The sequence below is a fragment of the Chrysemys picta genome, chromosome 3 (genome assembly GCF_011386835.1).
Source record: "Chrysemys picta bellii isolate R12L10 chromosome 3, ASM1138683v2, whole genome shotgun sequence".
NCBI classification, from domain to species: domain Eukaryota; kingdom Metazoa; phylum Chordata; order Testudines; family Emydidae; genus Chrysemys; species Chrysemys picta.
In genome coordinates, this window is record NC_088793.1 from 2,566,495 (window position 1) to 2,592,615 (window position 26,121).

Here is a 26,121-nt window from a genome sequence, read left to right on the forward strand (position 1 = left end):
AGGCATTGGATCATACAGTAGATTAACACAGTATCAGTGTATGGTCTATAGCAGTGCTTCTCAAAGTGGTGGTCTGCGGACCGGTGCCGGTCCGCGAGCCATCGGCTGCCGGTCCGCGGTGAGTTTCCTCATAAGAGCGTTGAATAGGATAATAATATGGGAGTGGTCCCTGGCACATCGGAAAAAAAAATTGCCGGTCCCCCACATCAGATAGCTTGAGAAGCACTGGTCTATAGGATACAGACTTCTGAAAGCCCTTTTGAACACTTTAAAGGGTTATCTGAGGTGTCCAGGGTGAATCACTACCCCCTGCTTACAGTGGGAGGGAGACCTGTCTATGCCACCTAGGGAGACTCTCCCCAGCCACTGACTGCTGGCAAAACAAATGCTCTGCAAGGTCTGCTCTTTCCCTCTGCACCCTAACAAATTATACACTCCACTTTATTACACTCAAGTGCCCAGTCCCTTATCTTCTGGACATCTGCAGTGTACACCCATGTGCTGTCTCTGGAGGCAGTGCACCTCAGTCCTCTGGTTTCACCTCAGTACAACACTCTCCTGTGCACAAGGCTTTTAGACGAGTCGATAGTAAAACCAAATGGAAGTTTATTTAACGGATCTTAAGATCAAGATTAAAATAAAAGCAAGCATAAGGGTTTGGAAACATAAGGTAACAAATAAAAGAAAAACCTAAAAGACACTCTCTAGCTTATACTTTTTCCTATCTAATCAGGTGTTGCTCACTCAATTGTTAGTTTCTACAGCACTTATCCAGTCCAGAAAGCTGGGATCCATCTTTTATGAGAGATGCCCCTGCTCGAGAATGCCACAACTTGTGTTCTTCTGTCATCTTATACAGTTACAGACTATTGCCTCTTACCCAAGAGGTCCCCTAATCAGAGTCTTTTCTTAGGGTTCTTTTGTCTTTCTAAATCCTCAAGCCTACACCTGTTCCAGACAGTAAACATAGGCTGGCTCAATGGATGTCCATTGTTCTCAATGTTGATTGAGTGAGCCCTACGACCCGCCTCAAATCAGGCGACAAGCTTCACTTTAACAGTTTTGAAACCCAATATTAACATGTTACATAACTCTAAAATTATTTCCTATGCAAATATCACTCAATAACCATGACAATCAGCTAGTTCTTAGCTTTTGGCAAAGATCACAAACAACACCCTTGGGTGAAAATATTGAAAAGATGGTCAGACATGGGTAATATACCTGCCTGGTTATGTAAGGGCATGTTTGTGTCACACCCTTGAAAACAAATTCATTCTGTGTGTGTGTGTGTGTGTGTGTGTGTATATATATATATATATATATATATATATATATATATATATATATATATATATATATATATATATATATGAAACAAAATATGACAGGAACAAAGAAGGGAGGCTGGCATCATTGTGGGAATAAAGGTGAATTTACTGAGCTTTTAATCATAGAAATGTAGGGCAGGAGGGAACCTTAAGAGCTTATCAAGTCCAGCCCCCTGCAATGAGGCAGGACCAAGTCAACTGAGAACATCCCTGGACAGGTGTTTCTCCAACCTATTCTGAAAAACCTTCAATCATGATGTAACAGGGGGCTTGGAGGACCAGTCAGCCTAGTGGATGGAGTACTTGACTTCCTGCCCCCTGTTTCTGTGGTTGAGGTGCCTCAATCTTGAAGGCAGGAGAGTAGGGGTACCCAGGACCTCCCACTCCACCTGGTCCAAGCCCAGGGCCCTATGTCAGTCAATCCCTGAGTAGGGGACCTCCCAGCGGAAAGTCCACATCCGCTGCACTGGGCTACTTCCTACTGTTGCCCCTTCAGGGCATGGACCCTGTAATCCAAGTTCCCATGGTGGCTTGTCTCTAGTAGTGCCCTCTGATGGACACTGGGTGGCATCCTGCTGCAGTCCCTGGTTCCTCCAGGCGTGGAAGCCGTAAGTTTGGTGGGTTCGGAATCCCCACAAGGGCTTTGTGCTTTCGCCACCCAGTTCCTCTTAGGCTGGGTGCTCCTAGACCTCTTTCTCTGTCTCCTTTGGCCAGGAAGAGGGTGCTTGGCTCCTGGTGGCTGCCTCAGCTGGGCAGGTAGTTCTCCTTCCCTCAGGTAGGGAAGCAGCTAGCTCCTGCCTCTTCGCCAGTCAGCCCGAAACTGAGCCAGGCTCTCTCCTTTTCTCTTTCCTCCAGGCCTGGCATTGGCTGCAGGTATAATGGGGGCGGGGCTAGCTAGGCCCAAAGGCGCTCTTTAACCTCTTCCATGCCGGTGGGCATTTTTTCTGCTTCACCATAGATGGGGATTCCACAATCTCCCTTGGAAGCCTATTCCAGAATTTAACTACTCTTATAGTTAGAAAGTTTTTCCTCATATTTAACCACAATCTCCCTTGCTAAAGATTAAGCTCATTACTTCTTGTCCTACTTTCAGTGGACAATGGAGATCAATTGATCACAGTCCTCTTTATAACAGCCCTTAATATATTTGAAGACTGTTATCTGGTCCCCCCTTAATTTTCTTTTTTCAAGACTATAATATGCTCAGTTTTTTTAAGCTTTCCTCATAGGTCAGGTGTAACGATGCTGCCTCTGGCGGGACACAACTGAGAGTATCAATTCAAGACAAATTGCTTAGAGCAGGGCAGTTACAGCCCAAATCTGGGGTTCCTTTCCTATTAATGCATGGCAAACCAGCCAGCCAGAGAGGACTTTGGTTTTACCCCACTGGCTAACCATAAGTCACACAAGCAATTCCCTTAGACACTCCAGTATCAGAGGGGTAGCCGTGTTAGTCTGAATCTCTAAAAAGCAACAGAGGGTCCTGTGGCACCTTTGAGACTAACAGAAGTACTGGGAGCATAAGCTTTCGTGGGTAAGAACCTCACTTCTTCAGATAAGTGAGGTTCTTACCCACGAAAGCTTATGCTCCAAGTACTTCTGTTAGTCTCAAAGGTGCCACAGGACCCTCTGTTGCTTTTTTCTTAGACACTCCAGTTTCCCAGTATCACCACCAGTGCCACTCATTATGGGGATGAAGGGTTATTGAAACCCATACCCCAGTAAAAGAAAAAAGGTTCTCATGAAGGACCAAGCCCCAGACTCAGGTCAATCTACAAGTCAGATCTTGGCCACAAATCATGCTGTTGCCAATCCTTTAGAATCTAAAGGTTTATTCATAAAAGAAAGAAATATAGATGAGAGCTAAAATTGGTTAAATGGAATTAATTACATACAGTAATGACAAAATTCTTGATTCAGGCTGGTAGCAGTGATGGAATAAACTGCAGGTTCAAATCAACTCTCTGGAACATCCACAGCTAGGATGGGTCATTGAGTCCTTTGTTCAGAGCTTCAGTTTGTAGCAAGGTTCCTCCAGAAGTAAGAAGCAGGATTGAAGACAAAATGGAGATGCTGCTGCCTTTTATAGTCCTTTTGCCATGTGGCTTGTGCTTTCTTTGTTCCAACCACAAGCTACCCAGCACATGGCATGGAAAAACCTTAGAGTTCTGTCCATAGGCATGTCCCTGCATACCTTGCTGAGTCACAAGGTGTATCTGCCTTCTCTCAATGGGTCAATTGTATAGCTGATGGTCCTTAATGGGCCATCAAGCAGGCTAGGCAGTGCTGACGCCACATTGTCTGGGGTGTCACCCAGAAGCATAGCACAAGTTTGAAATACAGACAGTATAGAGCCATAATTATAACTTTAAATACAAAAATGATACATGAATACAGATAGCGTAATCATAACCAGCAAATCATATCATTTTTATAAACACCTCACAAGACAACCTTTGTACAATATTTGCTGCAAATATATAACAGTGGTGACAACAATGATCTATAAAGTCACAGTTTATGTCAATAACGTCAGATCAGGTTTTCTAAACCTTTTATTATTTTTGTTGCTCTCCTCTGGACTTTCTCAAGTTTGTCCACGTTCCTAACGTATGGGCCCCAAAACTGGGGACACAACTCCAGCTGAGTTGCAAAGAGGAACAGGACAATTACCTCTTGTGTCTTACATATGACACTGTTGTTAATACACCCCAGAATAATATTAACCATTTTTGCAACTGCATCACGTTGTTGGCTCATGTTCAATATGTGATCCACTATAACCCCCAGGTCCTTTTCAGCAGTACTATCACCTAGCCAGTTGTTCTCCATTTTGTAGTTGTGCATTTGATTTTTCCTTTCTAGCCCAAGCACTTTGTACTTGGCTTTATTGAATTTCATCAGGTTGCTTTCAGACCAGTGCACCAAATTTGTCAAGGTCCTTTTGAATTCTAATTATGTCCTCCAATTATGTGCTAGCAACCCCTCCAAGCTTGGTATCATCCATAAATTTTATAAGCATACTCACCAGTATCATTATCCAAATCATTAATGAAAATATTGAATAATATCAGACTCAGGATTGACCCCTGCAAGACTTCCCTAGATACACCCTTCCAGTTTGATAGCAAACCATTAATAATTACTCTTTGAGTACAATCTTTCAAACAGTTGTGCGCTTATAGTAATGTGATCTAGACTACATTTTCCTAGTTCACTTCTGAATATGTCATGAGGGACTGCGTGTCAAAAGCCTTACTAAAATAAAGATGTATCACACCTATTGCTTTCCCCTCTATTCACTAGGCCAGTAACAGTGTCAAAGAAGGAAATTAGGTTAGTTTGGCATGATTTATTCTTGACAAATCCATGCTGGTTATTACTTATCATCCAGTTATCCTCTAATACTTACAAATTGATCGATAAATAATTTATTCCAGTATCCTTCAAGGTATTGAAGTTACGCTCACTAATCTGTAATTCCCCATGTCCTCTTTGTTCTCCTTTTTAAAGACAGGTACTATGATTTCCCTTCTCCTGCCCTCTGGAACCTCACCTGTCCTCCATGACTTCTTGAAGATAATTTGCTAGCGGTTCTGTGATTGCTTACACTAGTTCCTTAATTACCTTAGGATGCTGACCTGAATACATTTAACTTACCTAAATATTTTTTAACCTGTTCTTTCCCTATTTTGGCTTGCTTTTCTTCCCCCGCTTGTTAATATTAATTGTGTTGCATATCTAGTCATCGTTAAACTTTTTAGGGATGACTGAAGCCAAATAGGCATTAACACATCAGCCTTCTTGATATCATCAGTTATTAGCTCTCCTTCCCCACTAAGTGGAGACCCTATCCTTCCCTTTCTTTCTCAAGCTCCTAATGTATTTAAAGAACCTCTTTTTATTGCCTTTTATGTCCCTTGCCAGGTGTAACTCATTTTGTACCTTAGCCTTCCTGATTTTGTCCCTACATCCTTGAGTTATTATTTTGTACTCCTCCTTAGCAGTTTGTCCACATATCCACTTTTTGTAGACTCTTTTTTGATTTTCGGGTAACTAAAGAGCTCCTGATGGAGCCATGTTGGCCTCTTACTGTTCTTCCTATCTTTCCTTTGCCTCAGAATAGTTGACAATTGTGTATTTAATATTGTTTCTTTGAGAAACTGCCAGCTGTTCTGAACTCTTTTATCCCTTTTATTTTCTTTCCGTGGGACCTTACCTACCAGTTTAACATCTCTGAGTTTAACATCTACTTTTTTGAAGTCCATTGTCCTTATTCTCTTTCTTTCACTCCTTCCTGTCTTTAGAATTATGAAATCTATTATTTCATGATCATTTTCACCCAAATTGCCTTTCATCTTCAGATTTGCAATCAATTTTTCCCCATTAGTTAGAATCCACTCTAAAATGGCTGCAGCTGACCTCTGGGGAGGAGGGGATGTGAGTGTCTGGGCCGGGGGGGCCCACAGCTGGGCTCTGGGGGGGGTAGGAGGTGTGAGTGTCTGGGCTGGGGGAGGGCGCAGCTGGGTTCTGTGGGGGAAAGTGGTGTGAGTGTCTGGCCCCCCGTCTAGGCTCTGGAGGAGGAAGGGGCAGAGAAGCAGGAACTGGGTTGTCCTAGGGGTTCTTTAACTCTCTATTCCTGGAGGTCCTGTGGCACCTTTGAGACTAACAGAAGTATAGGGAGCATAAGCTTTCGTGGGTAAGAACCTCACTTCTTCAGATTCTTCACTTGCATCTGAAGAAGTGAGGTTCTTACCCACGAAAGCTTATGCTCCCTATACTTCTGTTAGTCTCAAAGGTGCCACAGGACCCTCTGTTGCTTTTTACAGATTCAGACTAACACAGCTACTCCTCTGATACTATTCCTGGGGGAATTTTTGTGTCTGTCTGTATTATTAGATATATTTGCTGACAGGTATTTTGAAATAAATTACCAAAATAATTGAAACTGGTGTGATTATATAGTGTTGTTTTGACAAATAAAATTTGCAGAATTTTAAAAATATTGTATGCAGAATTTTTAATTTTTTGGTGTAGAATTTTTAATTTATGGGGGCAGAATTCCCCCAGGAGTAGTGTATGTATGCTCGTGTATAATGCAACACTTCCTCCCTTTTTCCCAGCCTGTCCTTTCTGAACAAGCTATTACCCTGTACCAATATTCCAGTCATGAGTTTATCCCACCAAGTCTTTGTGATGTCAGCAAAGTCATAATCTAAATTACGTACTAATACTTCCAGTTCTTCCAGTTCCCCTGCTCCTTGCATTTGTATATAGACATCTAAGATGCTGAGCAGATTTCCCCCACTGTTTCCCTCTTGTTGCTCCTATTACCCTATTGTAATTTTCCATGTCTCCCCCAACACCCAGCGCTCTGTCAAGGTTGCCCATTTTATGTTTACTTGTGAGCTTTTGTCACCTGCCCCTTTGAACCTAGTTAACTCTCTTGTACCTCCTCATCTTTGTCACTTCCGGACCTGCCCGCCCCCTCCCCCCAATCCACTGTTCCCTTCTACTTGGTTCTCGTTTTTGTTATCTCATCTCTATCCCCTGCTTTCCTTGTCCCTGTCTTCCCCTTTCCTGATTCCTTGACCTCCTGTTCTATCTGCAAAACAATGCTATTCATAAACATTCTCAATACTCTGCTTTAACTGACTGCCTCAGAGGCAAGCAGCACAGTTGTTTTCAATGGTTTATCTTTCCTTTCCTCACTGACACACCTGCACTCTGACTCCAGGGTCTCAGGGTTGGACTTTCAAAAGGCCGGTGATATATGCTGTTAACTCAAACACTTTATAATCCCCGCACACGCCTTCTTTTAACATCACCTTCTACATGCTAAGTTCTTTTCCTCCCACTAATCAGTCTGCTCATCAACTCTGGAACTCTGATTCTGCCCTACATCTATTGTTCCTATGTTGCTGACCACTTCTGAGAAAATTCAGGGACTACACGGACTTCCTCCTTTATAAATATGATCTTGTTCCTTCCATTCTTCTTTGAGTTCTGTCCCTGTGGGTGCTCCACTTCAGGTGGCGGTGTGTCCCAGTGCCGTTGATCGGAGATTTTTGCTAGAGGTGTCTGGTCAGGGTGCACGTGCGCAGTAACTGTCTTGCAGCGCTGCTAACGCCTCTTCTGGCACGTGCATGCCCGACCCCCTCAGTTCCTTCTCAACCGTCCTCGGCTTCAGACGTAGTCTGTTAGCACTGTCCCTACGAACTATAGAAAAATATCGTTTTAGATTGCTAGTTTAATTAACTCTAGTTAGACTTAGATTAACATAGCAGTAATATCGTAGTTAGTTAGTTTAAAAAAAACATGTTTTCCCTTTAATTTCATCCCCAGATCCCAAAGAGGGACGCTTTAAAAATGCCTGGATCCCCAGCTTTTAAAAGATGTGCGTCTTGTAATGATGCCATGCCAATCTTGGATGGACACTCACTTTGTGTCCGCTGCCTCAGGGAATCACACATTCCTCAAGATACACTCACTGCAACAGCCTAAAGGCTAGGGCCAGGAGTGATAGGGATCTCTGTCTGAAATTAACCTTGATGGAGAAATCCCGGTCGTCCACAGCATAATTAACATGTGGCTCCCCTGGGGTAGTCTCCGTTGACAGGACGAATGCCTCATCTTCAGAGAAATCAAGAAAAAGGGCCTTGTCTTCACCAAGCCATGAACTGTTAAAAAAGAAATGATCTCTGGCAAGATCCCTGCCATCGGGGCTGAGCTCATCAAGAGTGAGCACCTTCGATACACCAGGCACCTCCGGCAGTGGGGCGGGGACTTTGGGGAAGGGGTGGAATGGGGGTGGGGTGAGGGTAGGGCAGGGGCGGGAAGAGGTGGGGCAGAGGCAGGGCCAGGGACGGGGGAGGGATTCGAGCACCCACTGGGCAGATGGGAAGTCGGCTCCTATGGCATCAACTCCTCCTCATTCAACTCTCCGAGATGCCAACTACATCAGCACCTGACTCTCCACTACTTGGCACTGTGAACTCGCCGGTACTGACAGCACCTGAGCAGCCTCATTCCCTCATCGCTCCGCCATTCTCAAATGATGAGGAGGAAGAAGAAGGGGAGGTAGCCTTCTTCTCGGGACATTCTTCCCCAGCGGACACTACCCACCAATACAATCGCAAAGGACAGACAAGCAAGAGTCTTCCAACATGAACCCATGGATGTGCCCACCCATGCCATCCTCTATCCAATGACCACAGTTGGACCCATGGGCAGCTTTCAAGGCCCAATTCCAGAGACCTGTGTCTGTGCACAGGAAACCCATAAGGTCAGCAACAACATCATCAGTACCTGAACCCTCTGTGGTACTTCAGGAAGGGGAAGGAGAGAAGGATGACAACTCTAATCACAAGGAGTCACCAGAACACAATTTCTCATCTTCCCCAGATGACACGATAATACCTACAGCTACGATGGCCCCTGACAATTTCAAACACTTCCAGGAGCTGTTTAGGCAGATGGCCGAGAGCCAAAACATCCCCCTAGAAGAGATTCAGGAGACACAACACTCCTAAAGATTTTACATACTTCCTCTTCATCAAAAATCGCCATTCCAATCAGTGATGCCCTCCTGGAACCCGCAGATGCAGTGTGGCAAACCCCGGCATCCATCCCACCAACTAACAAATGCACAGACAGGAAATATCACATATCAAATAAGGACATGGAATTCCTGTTTGCATACCCACCTCTAAACTCATTAGTGATGGATGCAGCCTACTAACCGAGCAAACAACATAAGACCACACGTCAGGACAAGGAATGGAAGAGACTGGACCTCTTAGGACGGAAAGTCTACACCTCAGCCACACTATAATTCCGCACAGTGAACTACACCGTGCTACTGGCAAACTATGACCATGACAATTATAACAAACTCATGGACTTCACGCAGGACACACCTGAGGAGAAGAGAGACCAGTTCCTGGCCATCGTCAATGAAGGCCAACTTATCTCCAGGATGGCACTTCAAGCTGCCCTCGATGTAGCAGACACAGCAGCCCGCACGACGGCAATGGCCATAGTAATGTAAAGGGCCTCATGGCTTCACTCCTCAGGAATCCCTAGAGAGCTCCAGCACAAAGTGGAAAATCTGCCTTTTGACAGAGACAAGCTCTTTTCCCTAAAAACTGATTAAGTCTTTCACTCAGTGAGGGACTCAAGAGCAACATTACGGACCAGGGATGTACACACCACCTAACAGGAGACGAAGGTACCAGCCCTACAACAGGAGCAGCGACAACATGTCTCAACGCCAGTAGAGACCATAAGATGCCCGGGGACAAAGAAACAGAACACAGAGACGTCAACAGAATCAGTCACAGAAAGCAGCAACCCAACAACCACCAAATAAGCTGCAATTTTGAAACATTGGTCGAGGGTCTGCACCACCTCCCCATAGCACCAGTGTCAACGACCAATACCCAAATCTTTGGGCTCTGACTCAGACCATATTACAGCAACTGGGCCTCCATCACCTCGGACCAGTGGGTCTTAGAGATCATTCAAATGGGCTATACCATCCCCTTTACATCTATGCCTCCTACCCGCCCGCCTTCCCTATCCCTCTTCAGGGACTCTTCTTACGAGCACCTATTGAGATACGAGGTACATCGCCTTCTTCTTCGAGTGCTTGCTCATATCCATTCCATTAGGTGTGTGCGCGCCGCGTGCACGATCGTCGGAAGATTTTTACCCTAGCAACACCGGCGGGTCGGCTGTGGAGCCCCCTAGAGTGGCGCCTTCATGGCGCTGAATATATACCCCAGCCGACCCGGCGCCCCCTCAGTTCCTTCTTACCGCCCCTGACGGTCGTTGGAACTGTGGAGCGCTGCTTAGCTGTTCTCCACTTTCCCTAGCTTATCTTGTTGTATCATAGTTGTAGTTATAGTTATAGTCTTAGAGTTTGTTGTAAGTTAGTTAAGTAGTTTTAAAGTTGTTCTAAATAGTCCAGGGGATTAAGGGGGTCGTCTCCCCCCTTTCTCCCCCGGCCGCGGGGCCGGGCTCATGCCCAACGCTCCCGGCTTCAAGCTGTGCGCCTCCTGCGCTAAACCTATGCCCACGAGCGACCCGCACGAATCCTGTCTGAAGTGCCTGGGAGAGTCACACCAGACAGATAAGTGTAAAATCTGTAAGGCCTTTCGTCCGAGAACCAAGAAGGAGCGGGACTTTCGGCTCAGGCAACTTCTGATGGAGGCGGCTCTTAGCCCGGACGCTCCTTCCACGAGCAAGGCCCCGGCACCTAGCACCTCGGTGCGCAGTGCCCCGGCGGCACCGGCTGCGACGACCACGCGAGTGGCGTCAGACAAGCCTCCCCGGCACCGGACCTCGTCGGCACCGCAGACACAGCAAGTGCCTCGGCGCCGGTCCTTATCCCCAGGGCATAAAAAAGCCCATAAGACGGGGACATCAGTGCCGAAGACGCCAGCTCCCCCAGTGTCGGGGGTAGAGCCGCGTCCACCGGTGGAGCAACGAAAACAGGTGCCTCCGGCACCGTCGACTCCGGCGCCGAGGCCGTTGAGTCCGGTGCAAATAGTGTCTCCCCCCAGGCCGGCGGTGATACAGTGCCTCCCGTCGACTCCAGAGACCTTCGCGGCGGCGAGAGACTTAATAGCTCTCACGGAGCCGGCACCGCCTCAACCACCGGCACCGACTGCACCGTTGACTCGCCCGGTCCAGTCGAGGGGGAAACCTGCCTTGATACGCCCGCCATCACAAGGGCTGGAACCTCGGCACCGGTCCAGGTCCCGAAGCAGGTCCCCACGCCGCTCGCAGTCCCGGCACCGAATATCGTCTCGGCACCGGTCGTACTCGCGGCCAAGATCTTCTTCGCGGCACCGCTCTTCGTCTCGGCACCGACATGATCGTCGGCACCGATCAATGTCGAGACGTAGTTCTCGGCACCGCTACGGTCGGCGCTCGACGTCGAGGGGTCGCTCCCGGCACCGGGCATACTCCAGGTCCTCGTCGAGGTCCAGATCCGACTCCCGGCACCGACGAGGTCATCGGCACCGGTCGCGGTCCCGGCACCGATCGCCGGCACCGCGTAGAGATAGATCATCTCCGGACCGGCACCGTGCGGCACCGCAGCCCACCGGGATGGTTTCATCTCTCTCGGCACCGCCATGGCCGTCTAGATCGGTGTCTCGCTCCTCGGAGGACCTGTCGAGATCGGCATACCCCCCTCAAGGGCACGCCGATGAACAAAATTTCGGCCACTGGCAAGAGATGGCAGAGGACCACTCTCATGGACCATCTCACTGGTCGTTTTGGACCCCGTGGGCATACCACCAAGAACAAGGGGCTCCAATACCATCGACCTCTCGCTCGGGTCACTCGGTTAGAAGGGCCCCAGAATCCACCATCTCTCGGCCTCCGCCAGGAGGCATGGAGGCTTCGGTGTCCACGCCACCCGACACCAGGGACCCAAGTGCAGGTGATGCCCCGGCCCAAGAGCAAAGGGATCAGGACCCCCCCTTGGATCCGGTACCACCGGAGGCATCCTCTTCCTCCTCTCCGGACGAGGCAGTGGCGGGCACTTCATGTACGGGTCCCCCTCCGATAGATCTTCGGGCTCACCAGGATCTCCTGCGTAGGATGGCCCGTAATATGGACCTGCAGGCGGAGGAGATAGTGGAGGTGCACGACCCGATCGTGAACATCCTTGGAGCAGATGCCCCATCGAGGGTGGCGTTACCTCTGATCCGCACGATCCAATCGAATGCGGATACGATATGGCAAACTCCTGCCTCCATTCCACCCACAGCGAGAGGGGTGGAAAGAAAATACTTTGTCCCCTCTAAGGACTATGGGTACTTGTATACCCACCCCCAACCGTGCTCACTGGTGGTGGAATCAGTGAATGCACGAGAGCGCCACGGCCAGCAGGCTGCAGCGCCTAAATCAAAAGAGGCTAAGCGGCTCGACCTGTTTGGCCGTAAGGTTTACTCAGCCGGAGGGCTACAACTTAGAGCGGCGAACCAACAGGCGCTACTGAGCCGCTACAATTTCAACTCCTGGAACTCTATGGGGAAGTTTAAGGAGTTGATTCCCCAGGAGTCCAGGGAAGAGTTTGGAGCCATGGTAGAGGAGGGCAAGAAGGTGGCTCGGACCTCCTTGCAGGCCTCCTTGGACATTGCAGACTCAGCGGCGAGGACCCTGGCTTCGGGCATCGCTATGCGCAGGATCTCCTGGCTTCAGGTTTCGGGTTTGCCTCCGGAGCTGCAGCAAACCCTACAAGATCTGCCTTTTGAGGGTCATGGATTGTTCTCGGATAAGACGGACTCTCGCCTGCAGAGCCTCAAGGACTCGAGAACAATCATGCGCTCCCTGGGGATGCATGTTGTGGGCCCCCAGCGCAGGCCATTTAGGCCGCAGCCTCAGCGCTTCTACCCCCCCCCGCCTCGTCAGAGACAGGACTCGGCCCGGAGGCGAGGGCGAGGTGGTAGAAGAAGGTGGACCGGCCCTCAACCCGGCCAGAACCAGGGGCCACCTCGACCACCTTCAGGCCCCAGGCAGAACTTTTGAAGGTGCGGTCGAGGACGGCGCCCCAGTCATCCCCCAGGATCCAGCCCCCTCCTTTCGGGATCGCCTCTCCCACTTCCACCGTGCTTGGTCCCTTATAACTTCGGACCGTTGGGTCCTCCGCACGGTGGAGAGGGGATACGCTATCCAGTTTTCTTCTATCCCCCCCTCCTCCCCCCCTTCCCCGTCCCTCTTCAGGGACCCTTCTCACGAGCAACTTCTTATACAGGAAGTTTCTACGCTCCTCGCTATGGGGGCCATAGAGGAGGTTCCAGTGGAATTAAGGGGCAGGGGATTCTATTCCCGTTATTTCCTCATTCCCAAGTCCAAAGGAGGTCTGCGACCCATCTTGGACTTGCGCGGACTCAACAAATTCGTAGTAAAGTTGAAGTTCCGCATGGTCTCTCTGGGGGCCATTATCCCTTCCCTCGATCCTGGAGACTGGTTTGCCGCCCTCGACATGAAAGACGCATACTTTCACATTGCTATTTTCCCGCCTCACAGACGCTTCCTCCGATTCGTGGTAAACAGGGTGCACTACCAATTTGCAGTCCTTCCCTTCGGACTATCTTCGGCCCCACGGGTCTTCACGAAATGTATGGCTGTCGTGGCAGCGTACCTTCGTCGGCAAGGGATACAGGTGTTCCCGTACCTAGACGACTGGCTGGTACGCGGTCGCACCAAGGAACAAGTTCGCGATCACGTCCACATAATAGTGCGCACATTCAACAAGTTGGGTATCCTACTCAACAAGGACAAATCCACTCTAGAACCTACCCAGAGAATAGAATTCATCGGTGCGGTTCTAGACTCCAGACGCGCACAAGCCATCCTGCCAGACAATCGCTTTTGCACCATCACGAGCCTCATACAGGGACTCAAGGCCTTCCCAACTACCACGGTGAGGTCGTGCCTTACCCTCCTGGGTCACATGGCTTCATGCACGTACGTAACCAGGCATGCCAGACTTCGGCTTCGCCCACTCCAGACCTGGGTGTCATCAATATACCGCCCACATCGGGACAGCCTGAATATGGTGGTCACAATCCCGAACTCGGTCCTGACCTCCCTCACATGGTGGCTAGATCACAATGTGGTTTGCGAGGGGATGCCGTTTCACGCCCCACAACCCTCTCTGCACCTGGTCACAGACGCTTCATCTCTGGGTTGGGGCGCCCATCTCAACGAGCACCATACCCAGGGCCTGTGGACTGCACCTCAGCTAGCCCTACACATCAATGTTCGGGAACTGATGGCGGTGCGCCTGGCGTGCCAGGCATTTCTCAATCTCCTACGTGGCCGCTGTGTGTTAGTTCTCACCGACAACACCACGGCCATGTTTTACATCAACAAGCAAGGAGGAGCACGTTCGTCAATTCTATGCCAAGAGGCCATTCGCCTGTGGGACTTCTGCATCGCCCACTCAATCCATCTCACGGCATCGTTCCTCCCTGGAGTCCAGAACACTTTAGCGGACCGACTCAGCAGGTCCTTTCAAACGCACGAGTGGTCTATCCGTCCGGACATCATACATTCCGTCTTCCAGAAGTGGGGGTTTCCCCAGATAGACCTGTTTGCATCTCGAGACAACAGGAAGTGCCACGTGTTCTGCTCCCTGCAAGGTCGAGCCCCAGGCTCCCTCTCGGATGCGTTTCTCCTTCCCTGGAAAGACCACCTGTTTTATGCCTTCCCTCCGTTTCCTCTGGTCCACAAGGTACTGCTCAAATTGCGCAGAGACCAGGCACAGGTGATTCTGATCGCTCCAGCGTGGCCGAGACAACATTGGTACACCACGCTGCTGGAACTCTCGGTTCAGACACCGATCCCGCTTCCGTTGTATCCGGATCTCATCACGCAGAACCACGGCCGGCTGCGTCACCCCGACCTGCAATCACTCCACCTCACGGCGTGGCTGCTCCATGGTTCACCCAGGCAGAGCAACAGTGTTCACACTCTGTCCAACAGATTCTGCTGAGCAGTAGGAAGCCTTCAACACGGACCACATACTTGGCCAAGTGGAAGCGGTTCTCCTGTTGGTGCGAACAACGAGCCACGTCCCCATTGCACGCACCTATTCCTCTTATTTTGGAATATCTCCTCTCCCTAAAACAGCAAGGGTTGGCGATATCTTCAATTAGAGTTCACCTGGCCGCTATATCGGCCTTCCATCCAGGGGAGCTCGCGTCCTCGGTATTCTCTAACCCGATGGTCGTTAGATTCCTCAAGGGCTTAGACCGGATGTACCCACAACAACGTCAGCCCGTTCCGACGTGGGACCTCAACCTGGTTCTCTCCAAGCTCACAGGTCCTCCATTCGAGCCACTGGCCACCTGTTCACTTCTGTACCTGTCCTGGAAGACAGCCTTCCTCGTAGCCATCACCTCAGCAAGGCGCGTTTCTGAACTCAGGGCGCTTACATCCGAGCCCCCTTACACAGTTTTCCACAAGGATAAAGTGCAGCTTCGTCCACATCCTGCCTTTCTCCCTAAAGTGGTTTCTCCATTTCATATCAACCAGGATATATTTCTCCCGGTTTTTCACCCTAAACCACATGCTACTCGCCAGGATCAACGTTTGCATTCCCTGGACGTGCGAAGGGCCCTGGCCTTCTATATTGACCGCACAAAGCACTTTAGAAAGACGACGCAACTCTTCGTTGCAGTGGCCGACCGAATGAAAGGCTCACCGGTCTCCTCACAACGCCTATCCTCCTGGATTACGTCTTGCATCCGGACTTGCTACGACCTGGCAGGTGTCTCAGTACCACACCTCACCGCTCACTCCACGAGGGCCCAAGCTTCCTCGACGGCTTTCCTGGCGCAAGTTCCGATCCAGGACATTTGTAGAGCTGCGGTTTGGTCGTCAGTCCACACGTTTACAGAACACTATGCACTAGTGCAGCAGTCCAGGGACGATGCTGCCTTCGGATCAGCAGTTTTGCACACAGCAATGTCTCACTCCGACCCCACCACCTAAGTTGGGCTTGGGAGTCACCTAATGGAATGGATATGAGCAAGCACTCGAAGAAGAAAAGACGGTTACTCACCGTTGTAACTGTTGTTCTTCGAGATGTGTTGCTCATATCCATTCCAAACCCGCCCTCCGTCCCCACTGTCGGAGTAGCCGGCAAGAAGGAACTGAGGGGGCGCCGGGTCGGCTGGGGTATATATTCAGCGCCATGAAGGCGCCACTCTAGGGGGCTCCACAGCCGACCCGCCGGTGTTGCTAGGGTAAAAATCTTCCGACGATCGTGCACGCGGCGCGCACACACCTAATGGAATGGATATGAGCAACACATCTCGAAGAACAACAGTTACAACGGTGAGTAACCGTCTTTTCTACAAATAGGTGCAGTGGAACTGGGTCAATCACAACACAGAGGGAAGGGATTCTATTCCCATTACTTCCTGACCCAAAAGAAAAACGGGGAATGGAGACCCATCCTCGATCTAAGGAGACTCAACAAATTTATCCATGCCCACAGATTCAAAATGGTCACTCTGAGCTCAATCATCCCTATGCTGGAAAAAGGGAACTGGTACACAGCCCTCAATCTACAAGACAGTTTCATGTTACAATCCATCCGGCTCACAGACACTCCCTAAAGTTCACAGTAGGACAAGAACATTTCCAATACAGAGAGCTACCATTTGGCCTCTCAACTGCACTGAGAGTTTCAGAGTAGCAGCCGTGTTAGTCTGTATCCGCAAAAAGTACAGGAGTACTTGTGGCACCTTAGAAACTAACAAATTTATTTGAGCATAAGCTTTCGTGGGCTACAGCCCACTTCATCGGATGCATAAAATGGAACACACAGAGAGAAGATATTTATACATACAGAGAACATGAAAAGGTGGAAGAAGCCATACCAACTCTAAGAGGCCAATCAATTGAGATGAGCTACCATCAGTAGGAGGGAAAAAAAACAACCTTTGAAGTGATTATCACAGTCCCAGTCTTTTTAATCTCGGCTTGCATAGAAGCTATTCCATACTCCTAATCATTTTAGTTGTCCTTCTCTGCACCTTTTCCATTTGTAATATATCTTTTTTGAGATAGGGTGACCAGAACCGCATGTACTATTCAACACGTGTACCATGGATATATAGTGGCTTTATGATATTTTCTATTTTATTATCTATCCCTTTTCTCATGGTTCCCAATGTTCTGTTAGCTTTTCTGACTGCTGCTACATATTGAGCAGATGTTTTCAGAGAACTATCCATGATGACTTGGAGATATTTTTCTTGATTACTAACAGCTAATTTAGACCCCATCATTTTGTATGTATAGTTGGGATTATTTTTTCCAGTGTGTATTACTTTGAATTTACCAACATTGATTTTCTTCTGCCATCTTGTCACCCAGTTAATGCAATCCTTTCGTAACTCTTCGCGGTCTGCTTTGGGTTTAACTATCTTGAGTAATTTAGTATCGTCTGCCAATTTTGCTACCTCCCTGTTCACTCCTTTTTCCAGATTGTTTATGAATGTGTTGAACAACACTGGTGTCAGTACAGATCCCTATTTCTCTCTCTCTCTCCATTGTGAAAACTGACCATTTACTCCTACCCTTTGTTTTCCTATCTTTTAACCAGTTACTGATTCATGAGAGGACCTTCCCACTTATCCCATGATTGATTTGATTTAGTTGGGGATTGGTCCTACTTTGAGCAGGGGGTTGGACTAGATGACCTCCTGAGGTCCCTTCCAACCCTGATATTCTATGATTCTATGCTTAGTTTAACAACCTGTTACGGAGTTTGGGGGACTCAGGGCCCTGCACCCCGGGCTTCCTGCGATTCACCATGACTCTCAGCCAGCCAGTAAAGCGGAAGGTTTATTTAGACAACAGGAATACAGTCCAAGACAGGTCTTGCAGGCACAGACAACTGGACCCCCCTCAGTTGGGTCCATCTTGGGGTCTCAGGGCACCCCAGCCCCTGGGGAGGTCAGAGCCCCGTCTGCCTCCCAGCCATATCACCAGCCAGTTCCTGAAAAACTCTCTCTTCAGCGACCCCTCCCACAGCCTTTGTTCAGTTTCCCGGGCAAAGGTGTCACCTGGCCTCTAACCCCTTCCTGGGTTCTCATGTTACATGCTCAGGTATTCTCCGTCGGTCAGTCTCCCATCCCCCAATGCAGACTATCCTAGCTGACTCCCCTGTCAGCATTCAAAGACCACAGTAAGAACAGTCCCAGTTTGTCTCACAGCCTTTAGTAAGAGACCTTGTCAAAGGCTTTCTGAAAGCCCAAGTATAATATATCAACTGGATCACACTTGTCCACATGCTTGCTGACACCCTCAAATAATTCTAATAGGTTGGTGAAGCATGATTTCCCTTTACAAAAGCTGTGTTGTCTCTTCCCCAGCATATCGTGTTAATCTGTGTCGGATAATTTTATTATAGTTTCAACCAGTTTGCCTGGTAGTGAATTTAGGCTTTACTGGCCTGTAATTGCCAGGATTGCCTTGACAGCCTTTTTTAAAAATCAGCTTTACATTAGCTACCCTCTAGTTATCTGGTTCAGAGGCTGATTTGAGTGATAGGTTATATACTATGGTATGTTGAAGTTAGATTTTCAATGATATTGAAGTTAGGTTTTCAAATCCTCATTTTGAAGGTAAATTTCAAACACAACTTGGCCCAAAATGAATCATGGTTCCACAGGACTTCTCTCTCTCATTATCTGCGTGCCATCCAACCTATGTACTGAATAAGACTGAAGAAGTCTTGTGGAAATGGTTATATATTACATCAAAAACAAAATGTTGAAAGAATGTTAAGGTTATAAAATCAAGCACACAAAAATTGATAAATTCCAGAATTAACGTTGTTCTTGCAACTTTATTTGGCTCCTTTGTGCGTTTGTATTATGATGCAGACTTCAGTTACATGATCACATACTGTTTCTTCCACAGGACCACTGCCCCCATCAGTGAACATGGGTAGCTATTCAATATTACTTTTTTTCCTTCTCATTTAGCGGGTGGCCATAGGCCTCACCAGTGGTGGGTAACCTGCAGCCCCGGCCTGCACATGGCCCATCAGGGTAATCTGCTGGCAGGCCGTGAGACAGTTTGTTTACATTGACTGTTCGCAAGCACGGCCTCCTGCAGCTCCCAGTGGCCACAGTTCGCTGTTCCTAGCCAATGGGAGCTGCAGGAAGTGGCACAGGCCGCAGGGATGTGCTGGCCGCTGCTTCCCACAGCTCCCATTGTCCGGGAACGGCAAACTACGGCCGCTGGGAGCTGCGGACAGTTAATGTAAACAAACTGTCTCGTGGCCCGCCAGCAGATTACCCTGACAGGCCGCAGGTTGCCCACCACTGATGTACACCCTCCAAACCCAGTACTCAGTACAAAATTATTAATTTCCTGGTGAGTGTTTCCATGGAGCTCTCACTGTAGCATCCGAGTGCTTCAGAAATTCATGAATTTACAAGTAGAACCTCAGAGTTATGAGCACCAGAGTTACGAACTGACCAGTCAACCACACACCTCATTTGGAATTGGAAATTCGCAATCAGGCAGCAGCAGAGACAAAAAAGAAAAGGCAAATACAGTACAGTACTGTGGTAAACATAAACTACTAAAAATAATAAAGGGAAAGTAAAAAAAAAAAAAATGACAAGGTAAGGAAACTGTTTCTGTGCTTTTTTCATTTAAATTAAGATGGTTAAAAGCAGCATTTTTCTTCCGCATAGTAAAGTTTCAAAGGTGTATTAAGTCAGTGTTCGGAAAGAACAACTGTAATGCTTTGTTCAGAGTTACGAACATTTCAGAGTTATGAACAACCTGTTTCCGAGGTGTTCATAACGCTGAGGTTTTACTGTATCTTCACAACACAGGCAACCTTAATACTGGCTTTTCCTAACTTTTGAGTGCTTAACTTTGCAAATATAATGCTCTTAGGGCTTGTCTACCCAGCAAGATACTGCATGTCAAGCCAGAGTATGAATCTGTAGTGCAACACTGTGCCCTGCTGTAATGTCCTGTGTTGTAGACACTGCTATAGTGCAGTGAAAGTCTCAAGAGTGTGGCTTAATGTACTACTACTTGAAAGTGTACTATACTAATTCACACTCTGGGACTTTCAGTGCCCTTTAGCAGGGTCCATGCAGTGAGTTAGTGTGTGGCAAGCTAGTATGCTGTAGATTTGCACCCTGGTGTGCCCATGCTCTGAGATGCTGTGTAGTCAAACCCTAAGGGTACGTCTACACTACCCGCCGATTGGCGGGTAATGATCGATCTATTGGGGATCAATTTATCATGGTCGATCCCCGATCGCTCTGCCGTCGACTCCGGAACTCCTCCATGGCGAGAGGCGGAAGCGAAGTCGACGGGGGAGCGTCGGCCGTCGATCCCGCGCCGCGAGGACGCGAAGTAAGTGATTCTAAGTCTATCTAAGATACGTCGACTTCAGCTACGCTATTCTCATAGCTGAAGTTGCATATCTTAGATCGATCGATTTCCCTCTCCCCCCCCAGTGTAGACCAGGCCTAAATGTGGTTCTTTGAGATGTGTTTGTCCACATATATTCCATTTCTGATGCACATGTGCCTCATAATGCAGATTCAGATCAGATTCTTTTGGCCTGTGGTGGCTGTTGGGCTGTATGTGCATCCTGAATGCCCTGGTGACCCCACAACTGAGGGAATAAAAGGCAGAGTGGCCCAACTGTCCCTCAGTTCCTTCATCAATTCAGAATCCAAATCATATAGAATTCTGCAATACTGGGGAAGGAACATGGGTTGTGAAATACATGTGGGCAATGTACCTTAGGGCAGGTCTTCACTACAGGGGGGGAGTCGATTTAAGATACGCAAATTCAGCTACGCGAATAGCATAGCTGAATTCGACCTATCGGAGCCGACTTACCACGCTGTTAGGACGGCGGCAAAATCGACCTCCGCGGCTCCCCGTCGACGGCGCTTACTCCCACCTCCGCTGGCATGGGATTCGGGGGATCGATTGTCGATTCGGGGGTCGATTGTCGCGTCCCAACGAGACGCGATAATTCGACCCCCGAGAGATCGATTTCTACCCGCCGATTCAGGCGGGTAGTGTAGACCTAGCCTTAGAGACCCACAGTTACTGTAGGGTAAGGAACTGTTTTTCCCAGTCATTGGTACTGGTTACAGGTGATACGGGCTCTCATAGCTTAATTGTGAGCGTCTCTTTTTGGAGTCATTCAAGACCAAGTGTCTCAGACTAACCTCTGTTATAGGTTAGTGTGCCCAGAATTGAATGGAAAGCTGCTAGCACAGGTTGGCACTTGGTCTGGATGAAGGGTAGACTTTTTGAACTGTCTTAGTATGTTTTAATAAGATTTAATAGTTTTTTTTCCACTGTATTGAGTGAAATACAATGTTTTGGGTTTATTTCAATTTTAAAATATCAAAATATCAGTACATGGGATATAACAGTAGTTAAATTTACAATGGCAAAATATCTCCTAGCAGCATAAAAAAAATTAAAATACCAGCTGATATGAAACAGATGTGGTTTTTATTTGGAAAGTAAGATGATTAGGCCTCAACTGGAGTATTGTGTCCAGTTCTGGGCACCACATTTCAGTAAAAATGTGGACAAATTGGAGAAAGTCCAGAAAAGAGCAACAAAAATGATGAAAGGTCTCGAAAGCATGACCTATGAGGGAAGATTTGAAAAAAATGTGTTTGTTTCATCTGGAGAAGAGAAGACTGAGAGAGGACATAACAGTTTTCAAGTATGTAAAAGGTTACAAGGAGGAGGGAGAAAAATTTTTCTCCTTAACCTCTGAGGATAGGACAAGAAGCAATGCAGTTAAATTGCAGCAAGGACGGTTTAGATTGGATATTAGGAAAATCCTCCTAACAGTCAGAGTGGTTAAGCACTGGAATAAATTGCCAATTGGAGTTTTTTAAGAGCAGGTTAGACAAACACCTGTCAGGAATGGTCTAGGTAATACTTAGTCCTACCATGGGTGCAGGAGACTGGGCTAGATGACGTCTCGAGGTCCCTTCCAGTCCTTTGATTCTATGCAGTATGTTTTAGTTTGGTCATTAATAAATGGAAGTTGTGGCCTTGCTAGTGTATCTTTGTTACGTTATTTATTGGTGTAGGTAATTAATCTTTAGTTACTTTTAATAGTAGAGTTATATAAAGGAATGTGTCATGGGTTTCAGATTGAGTTTTGTGTGGAATATTGGGAATACTATAATAATGGCTGTCAAATTGTAAGTACATATTTATAACGTTAGGACAGCTTAAAGTTTTTTTTTAACGTGACTTTTAATGTTCTTATGTACAGTATTCTTGATTGTTTTTCTGTTTTAAAAAAAGTGTAGCTACAGCTCTAATTCAGTGTTAATTAACTTTTACCTGGCAATTGAGTATTAAATTTATTTCTAAGAAGTTTAGAATTTGTATTTGTAGTATATTTAAAAATATTAAACATATAGTGTATAATTTCTTGCCATAAAAGCCAACAGCTGCTTCCCTCTCCTTCCCTTCCACACTCCAAGTCATAAGGGCTCTCTCTTATTATCTCCCACCCAGAACATCACCCAAAACACAAACATCCTCCATCTCTGTCCTAGGTTATCTCAATCATAACCCTTGCATGCCACTTCTTTTGTTCTCTTTGCATCTCATCTGTGGCATCTCTCTATATTGAGACACCTGATTACCATCTGCAGCTTCCTTTGCTTGCTGAAGCAGATATATGGCATTGATCTCTCCCATCTCTTGCTTCTACCTTCCTTTATATCTGAAAATTCATCTGCCCCATCACATCTCCTTACACCAGCATTACATCAGTACTCAAATAAAAGTGCAAAATTTGAACCATACCAGATAATTCCTGGGTTACTTCTTGCCCTGACCACCATTCCCAAATATTCCCTACTTTCACTCCCACCAGGCGCGAACAAGGTACTTTTGTTCAGTTTATCCTTTAGATAGCCCTCTGGTGAAGTTCGTGCATTCCATGCAATGTACTCTTTAGAACCTGCCAACAGAGCCCATCACAGACCATGACTTTGGCCTTGTCTTCACTAGGGAAAAAGGTGTGTTCTTAACTCAAGTTTAGCTAACATGAGCGAATATCCTAGTGAAGACCAGGCAGTTTGTGCTTTTCACATGAGTTAGCAGGTCAAGATAAATCCTAGGCTCCCGTATAGTCTTGTCTTAACCTGCTGAAATTATAAACTTCCCTGGTCTTCACTAGGATTGTACCTCATGCTAGCTAACTTGAGTTAAGAACACATCTCTTTTCCTAGTGAAGATGTACCTTGTTGGGTTATGAGGTCCTATTCTCATTCTCTGTCCTCCAAAATGTCTGTGAGGTAAAATGGGATTAGATTTCCCCCATACGTACCTGCAACCCAGTGAGCATGCCAATTTCAGCCTCAAGGCAATTCTCTTCACTCCATCACATCCCACTGTTTCCCTACCTTACTTTTTGGTTTTACTGACTCCTACTGACAGGATCTTTAAGTGGGGCAACAGTATAGTGCCAAACTGTGTTTGGGTTACTAAGTTTTGCTTGTTTAAATGTTGTGGTTTTCAATTTAATTTTTTGTCCTGATAGTATTTTACCAGTTTCCTCAAAGGATTTTCGATATAGTTTAGGCCTCAACATCTGCTTTGTAAAAAGGTAATATTGACTATGCCTTCTGTCATGAATCTACAGGCGGTTCAATATCCCAGTCTTCCTATAATCCCTTTCAGAGACCTTCGGTGTAGCTTTTTACAAAAGCGAGCCATGCAACCCCATGACTCAGAGACTGGACCTCCAAGCTATAGTATCACTGGTTCTCACTGTGTGCTCTACAGGGAGTGCAAATGAGTTCAGACTGCTGTTAGAGACTTTACCCCTCCAAGAAGCAATGCAACCAATAAGTATTTGCAGGTCCTGGGCTTGCACAGATTTTCTTGTGTGCTGCCGCCTCCTTCCTTCAGGGCGTGCTGGGAACTGCAGATGCTGGAAACTCTCCAGTTCCCTCGCCCTCCCCCCAGTAGTATCTTTTATTTGCAAGCTGGGCACATCATCCCCTAGTGGCAGCCAGCATCTCTGTAGCCCATTTCTGTGTGTGTGTGTGTGGGGGGGAATTCTGTGCATCCAACACTAATTTCTGCAAAATTCTGTATTGTGCAGTGGCACAGAATTCCCCCTGAGTATATTAGTCAGCTGCCATACAGTATTTAAGAGCCCAGGTTAGAATGGTAAAGCAAAGCTTAATTCATTAGCAACTTCCCTTACTTTCCATGGTTTGATGAAGCCAGTCTTAGTCTCTGTTCCTCTCTGACCCCGTGTGTGTCTGTCTGCAGCAGCAAACTTAAAACCCAGTCCCTTCACACCGGGTCCCAGCTGCTGGGGATTTTCCTCTTTGCTTCCCTACAGAGAGTTGGAGGAAATAACTTACTCTTGGCTGGCAGTCATTAGGAATTAATGTCCAGTTGTTAGGTCTTCTGTTGTTTCTTCTGGGCACTCCATTCATATGTGGACAGTAGAGTTGGTTGGAAATTTAACTACATCAGAAAAATGCAGATTGGGTAGAACAAAATATTTCACCTAATTTATTACAGATTCCTCTAATTAATTACCCTCACTGGTCAAAATTAATTCCTTATTTCCTGTCTGAATTTGTCTAGCTTCAGCTTCCTGCCATTGGACCTTATGTACCTTTGTCTCCTAGACTGAAGAGCCGAATATTTGTTCCCCATGTAGATACTTATAGGCTGTGATCAAGTTACCCCATAATCTTCTCTTTGTTAAATTAAATAGATTGAGCTCCTCAAGCGTATCACTATAAGTTATATTTTGTAATCCTTTAATAATTCTTGTGGTTCTTCTCTGAACCCTCCCCAGTTAATCAGCATCCTATTTGAAATGTGAACACTAGAACTGGGATATTCCAGCAGTGGTCACACTAGTGCCAAATACAGAAGTAAAATAACTGAATCTGTCAATTAATCTCAGTTAATTCAAGCAGTTAACTCAAAACAAATTAACTCAAAATTAATAGTGATTAATTGCTGTTTTAATCGCACTCTCAAACAATAATAGAATACCAATTGAAATTTAATATAAATGTTTTTGGATCTTTTTCCACATTTTCAAATATATTGATTTCAATTACAACACAGAATACAAAGTGTACAGTGGTCACTTTATATTCTTTTTTATTACAAATATTTGCAACGCAAAAAACCCCAAAAGAAATAATATTTTTCAGTTCACCTCATACAAGTACTGTAGCGCAATCTCTTTATCATGAAAGTTTAACTTACCAATGTAGATTTTTTTTGTTACATAACTGCACTCAAAAACAAAACAATGTAAAACTTTAAAACCTACAAGTCCACTCAGTCCTACTTCTTGTTGAGCTAATCGCTAAGACAAACAAGTTTGTTTACATTTATGGGAGATAATACTGCCTGCTTCTTATTTACAGTGTCACCTGAAAGTGAGAACAGGGCGTTCACAGGGCACTTTTATAGCCGGTGTTGCAAGCTATTTATGTGCCAGATACGTGAAATATTTCCATGCCCCTTCATTTTTTGGCCACCATTTCAGAGGATATGCTTCCATGCTGAAGACACTCATTAAAAATAATGTGTTAATTAAATTTGTGACTGAACTACTTGGGGGAGAATTTTATGTCTCCTGCTCTGTGTCTTTGTCTGCATTCTGCCATATATTTCATGTTATGGCAGTCTCGGGTAACGACCTAGCACATGTTGTTCGATTTAAGAAAACTTTCATTGCAGATTTGAAAAAATGCAGACGATACAAATGTGAGATTTCTAAAGCTAGCTATAGAACTCGGCCCAAGGCTTAAGAATCTGTAGAACCTTTCAAAATCTGAGAAGGATGAGGTGTGGAACATGCTGTCAGAAGTCTTAAAAGAGAACACTCAGATACAGAAACTACAGAATCTGAACCACCAAAAAAGAAAATCAACCTTCTGTTGGTGGCACTGGTGATGAAAATGAATGTGCATCAGTCCGCACTTCTTTGGATCGTTATCAGGCAGAACCTGTCATCAACATGGAAGCATGTCCTCTGGAATGCTGGTCGAAGTATGAAGGGGCATACAAATGTTTAGCATATCTGGCAGATAAATATCTTGCAATGCTGGCTACAACAGTACCATATGAATACCCGTTCTCACTTTCAGGTGGTATTGCAAATAAGAAGTGGGCAGCATTATCTCCCATAAATGTAAACAAGTGGACTTATAGGCGCTAAAGTTTTATATTG

The 26,121-nt window shown here is 46.6% G+C and overlaps 1 protein-coding gene across 35 annotated transcripts in view; it reads left to right on the top strand.

Moving 5' to 3' along the window:
- The window catches only part of DTNB (dystrobrevin beta), a 384,446-nt gene that overhangs the window by 76,721 nt on the left and 281,604 nt on the right, over positions 1–26,121 (top strand). The window lies entirely within an intron of this gene.